Below are 5,622 nucleotides of genomic sequence, written 5' to 3'. Positions count from 1 at the left end.
ATTATTACATTCGCGGTGCTCCTAAAGCGGTCGAGATATTTATTTTGTTTCACTATCTAGTTATCTTACATAATCTACGGATATACCTTGTATCGTATTACTGTTTTCAGTTAAGCTTGCTTTTAATTATCAAGAAAAAGACACAACGATAATAATATCTTAATATATATATATATAAATCCCGTGTCCTGATGTTTGTTTTCAGTGAACTCCTAAACTAATGAATGTATTTTAATGGGGATTACTTCATTGAGTACAGTTTAGTCCAACTGGAGAGGTAGGTAAGTTTTATTTCGACGGCAAAAATTTGATAGTTGTGTGCGCGGCATCTTGACTCAATGGCATCTTTCAAATGTTGTAACATTCGCTTTTTGTTATTTAACAATTAAATTAATAAACTACAAAATATTTATGGCATGTGATCCCAGTGTCTTTCTTATTTCTTGTCGTATTATATTTACAAAGTTTGTTTCAGTTTCAATTATTAGAAAGCTTAACATGTGGCATGCCAACGTCACACATTGTTCGAGACACGCTTGAGTATGATATAAGGTCAGAACATTATTGGCATTATAATGTCGATGACCTAATTTCCTCAGAAAATTTCCTAGATTTTTTTTATTTGAAATAATAATAGCAATGCAATATTTAATTCACTGTTCACAAATTTGAAACGAGTAATAAAAATCAATAAAACATGAACCTTATTCGTCGAGTTATTTCTTATTTTCGAGACCTTCAATTTCCGATCATTTCGTAGGTAATTTCACCTCTAAGATATCTGGGAGACAGACATTATACAGGATGCTGAAATTTAATAAATTTGTGTTTAATATTACTCGAATCTTGTTTTATTAAATTCAATCAAATCAAATGTCTCTTTATTAAATTCAATTTTAATAAAATGTATTTTATACAATAATTTGCAGAGAATAATTTTTATTCATTTTCCCTACCTGTGTTAACAAGATATTTTTACAGTCATTAAATTTTGTGAAAATCGCCAATAAATAGGGATATACATTGTGTATATTTGAGTCTGGGATAATCAAGTAAACAATTATTTACTGTTACCAATTACATACTGTGAATTTAGTTAGTTTATACGTCTGGATAAAGTCTCTTGGGCGCTGTCTCCACGAGCGAGAGAATCGGGACGAGTCCGCCCTCATATCGTCGGAGAATCTCCACGAACGAGCGATAATTTCGCCGCGTATCGTCGCGAGTCGTAACGGAATCGCAGCGTTTCCGCGGCGACTCGTAACGGTATCGCCGCGTTTCCTTGATTAGATTATTAGATAGGTTAGACCATCCCACTCTGTGAACATAGCACTTCCCACATCATACCAATACTTTGGTTTAATTTCTCTGTTTCGATACTCGGCCAACTGAACATCGTAAAGGGCAGGTCTCTCTCTCACTTCAAGTATAAACTTTTCAATGTCAAACATTGTACTGTTGTTTAAAAAACTTGTCGAAATGTCCTTGCTTGACGAGAGGCAACGCTGAAGTGAAGCTGCGTTTGACAGTGCGCCCGCTGCTAGTCGCGACGGGCTAGCGGCGATGTAACGACGTTTCGCGCGCTCGTTGCCACTCGTCGCATCGCGGCGATAATATCGCCGTGTGGAGACGGCTTCTAGAGAGTGTATAGAAATACGGGGCACGACGATAATTTCGCCGCGATTCTCTCGCTCGTGGAGACAGCGCTGCTGTTAGACAACCAATAAAAACAGTCCAGGATTATTAGTTTAGTATGCATGACAAGCTACGTCTTACACTTACACTTTGTGTTACTGTGCGTGCGTTGCTCAAAATAGAGGCTAAGTCTAAACTAAATTTTTTGTCGACGTTTTCACAGCTGTCTTACGGCTGTTCCCAAAATTCAGTCCATCTACGGTTGTGGCCTACTTGAGATAAAAATCGTAACTCTCGTTGACTTTTCTGTCCCAATAAACGGTACGACGGTAACTCACCTTATCCGTATGTTTGTCAATGGGACGACATATAGCTTACCAGCGATAGAAGTTTGTTGTTGGAAATTGCAATTCACGTGTCCCAATTTATGGCGATAGGAATGACTTATCGGGTATATTGGGACAGCTTTAGATTATTGACAGCTAAATTACTGACAGCAGAACGTAGTAATTTATCTCTGTCTGTAGATAGTATATTGGGAACGGCCATTAGTCTATCTAGACGTGTAAATGATCTAAGACTGTAAACAATACATACATAGAGAGCCACAGATGTACCAAAACTGTTCACACTCCATTATTTAACATGGATTGGACTGCTTCACAATGTCATACTATGGTTAGTACGGGGACCTATTTGACGAAGCAGGTGGATGTCGTATTATTAAATATTTTTTTTGAAGTACACTCGTTGATTTTCATGCGTAGAGTTCAACTAAAGTAACCCATTTATTTATGAAGTAATTGGAATTAAACACTGTTTTGGTTTTACATGAGCGAACACTGTGTTCAGTGTCTTGTGGGTTTATCTATTGAAAAACAACCTAAATATTTAACAAAACAATTTTTAGTCTCAACGGTAACAGAAGTACAATCCATTTCTGAAGTTGTTTTTTGTTTGCAATTCTGTTTTCGGTATTGTATTCGGTATTCGCCTTAAAAGGTAATGCTTTAAGCAAGACCCTTGTAACTTAGCTTAATTATAAATGTAATAGAAAGAAAGAAAAATCATTTATTCTCTAACTTAATGTATAAAAGTAGACTTATTTAATTTTAATGACCTTGCAGAGATGGAGATCACCTCAGCATAATAATACCACTGGTGAATCTAAATAAATAAATAAATGAAATAAAGTTGGTTTTTTGTTTGCAATTCTGTTTTGCCAATACTTTTGACGTTTATGGCTTTTAGGGTGCCGGCAATTTTTTTTAATCTGTCTATAATGATTTAATAATGTCCATATTATAAGAAAATGGAATTAAACTTTCTTCACAGTAACAGTTCTATTATAAACTTAATAATATCTTATTTAATCCTTTGTTACGCAATAAGTACTAAAATCGTTGACAATAAGTGGAATCACATAGCAAACATTTTCATTTGGTAATTCTTTGGCATATTTACGATTCGTTACTTTATTAAGACACTTTATAATCATGTGATTTAGATTATCAAGTGAGATGGTGTAGTTTCATCAAGTGATATCCATCTTTTATTTAAAAAAAAATACCTTTTCTTTAGAATATATATCTTTCTGAAGCACCCTGTATGCACGCTCAAAATCGAATTGAAATTGAAGTCTCATATAAAAGCTTTTGTCGCCCAAACCAATATTGCTTTGGTCTGCTTAAAATAATTCGGTCAAGTTTGGTTCAGGTTTACCTAACTTTTTTAATATTTACGATGTTTGAGACAATTTGTGGATCGTCCTGTCAAATAAAAACTCTACTATAATTAAGTATATTTGAACTCTCTCTATGACTCCGGCAAGAGTATATTTTCGAGAGAGAGAGATGATGATAAAAACTATTTTTCAGTATTTATTTTTACTTTATTTTATAACTATCACTGTATATTACAAAACAAGGCGTCTGTCTGTCTGTCTGTTCACGATAAACTCATAAACTACTGCACCGATTTTCATGCTGATTTCACCAATGGATAGTATGGTTCTCGAGGAAGGTTTAAGTATATTATTTGTTATGTTTTTCTATACATTAATGATATTAGTTGGTGTCGGAAAAAATAAGCCGTCTGGGAGCTTTCAACGAAAACGTAGTCAGAAGCCTTAGAATTATAACAAAATATAGGAATTCTGTATCTTAGATAGGCTACAGAAAAATCTGCGATGGCGTATGTTAATCTCTTAAGGATAACACACTATATCCATCAGAATACCTTAAAACATTGGCAATTATAAAACGGTTATGTAAATGCAGTTACACAAATAAGATATTAATCCTTATGATTTTATTACTATATAGTATAAAATCATTCAGAGTTACGTTTTTGTTTCATTATTATTTCACTAACTTTGATATCACATTTTTAATAGCTTTAGACAACTTTATTCCTGATTACATATTTTGTTTCTTCTTTTGACAGAACAGTGTCTGTCGAGCCAGCTTGTTTATTATAAAACAATGAATAATTGATTAAATTGTTATTAAGTTTTAATGTTTTGATGCACTGCAAAGTTTTTATTTTGAACATTCAAATAAACAATATAAGCTGTGATACTGTGGTAATCCCCTTTGTTTTGATAAAGAAAAAAGACCCACCAAATTAATACATAGAAAGCACTTTTGTATTGTCTATGCATGAAGTTATACCTCTACAGATTTTAGTGCCTATAAAACATAATATTTACGATGTGGAAAGGTCTTGACATATCAGAGGATTTTTGGATTAAAAAATATTCAACCCCTGCACTAGTTGTTGATGACTTCATATAATTGTAACCAGTATCACATAGCTTATTACACAAATAAAATTTGAAAACAAATTTTTATTTGTCTAATAAATTGAATCCCAGAAGGGGTCATCACTTTGAAACATAACAAATTGTTTAGATTTGCAAGAACGACGTCTCAAGTCAATTTCCTAATATGTAAAGTAGATCCTGTAGATGAAGCCACAACCTGAGAGTTGAACAAAGCATTTTATCAACGATACATCACTGGAACGATTGGCTCAGTTGGAAAGAGCGCTCGCACGTGACGCGAGAGGTAGTGGGTTCGAGTCCCGCATCGTTCATAAAATCTTGTTTTCGAATTTCATTTGTGTAATAAATTTAATCCCAAAAGTGAAGGTTATCACTTTGAAACATTACAAATTGTTTACATAGCTTGATAATAAATAAAACCTTTAATACTACTTATATTACTGCGACGTTTGAGTTTTTATTTCTAATTATAATAATTCTTTTGTGAATTCCACAACACTTTATAATTTTTTTTTATAACACTAGACGAATAACAAGAGCGTCGCCGACCATAATTAAAGCATTAATTAAAAGTACATCAAATTGGAAAACCGAAAACATATTAGTACGGAGTGGGCGAAAATTTAAAAAGGGGCACCTCGGTGAAAGGTAATGGATCTACCTATGCTTTATTGGAATACATTTAAAGCATATCTACTGTCACTGTACTTACTAAGAACAGATCTGTTAGGGGCGAGACATACAGAATAGACGTAAGACCGACAGACTCGGTGCCCCATTAGTAAACTTCATAGAAAATGTATAGAAGCGTTGTGACATCAAGTAAACAGAAGAGACAGGGACACGACCGTGACGTTTCGACGACTGCGCCCTATTCGAAAACTACACTTACACTCGCGTCTAGGTTAACCTTAATTTAAATGTGTCTTTTATAATTATTGAAATTTTTATTAAATGCGGGACTGTTCTATTATTTTAAAAAATCTATGTTCTTCATTGCTGCGCCATACCCGATGTATCCAATAATGTCTAACCCTTTGAATGTTAGCAAGTTGAACCAAAGCCAGAACATCCTCGTCTTCTGAAGAAGACATGTTGCTGTCCCAAAAGCAGACGCTTAAATGCAAAGAAACGCAGTCTTCGCGTTCTATCCGCGCCCAGTCTCTTTCATATACTTTAACCGTAACCCGCCTAAGACCTGT

The 5,622-nt window shown here is 34.2% G+C and overlaps 1 non-coding gene across 1 annotated transcript; it reads left to right on the top strand.

Annotated features, from left to right (window-relative positions):
* Nucleotides 1-4,657: 4,657 nt before the first annotated feature.
* On the top strand, nt 4,658-4,731 carry Trnah-gug (transfer RNA histidin (anticodon GUG)). Its single transcript has one exon. It is a non-coding gene; the product is annotated as a tRNA-His (tRNA).
* Nucleotides 4,732-5,622: the final 891 nt, after the last annotated feature.

Source organism: Leptidea sinapis, chromosome 3, assembly GCF_905404315.1.
Source record: "Leptidea sinapis chromosome 3, ilLepSina1.1, whole genome shotgun sequence".
Taxonomy (NCBI): domain Eukaryota; kingdom Metazoa; phylum Arthropoda; class Insecta; order Lepidoptera; family Pieridae; genus Leptidea; species Leptidea sinapis.
This window is presented reverse-complemented; position numbering and strand designations above follow the sequence as displayed.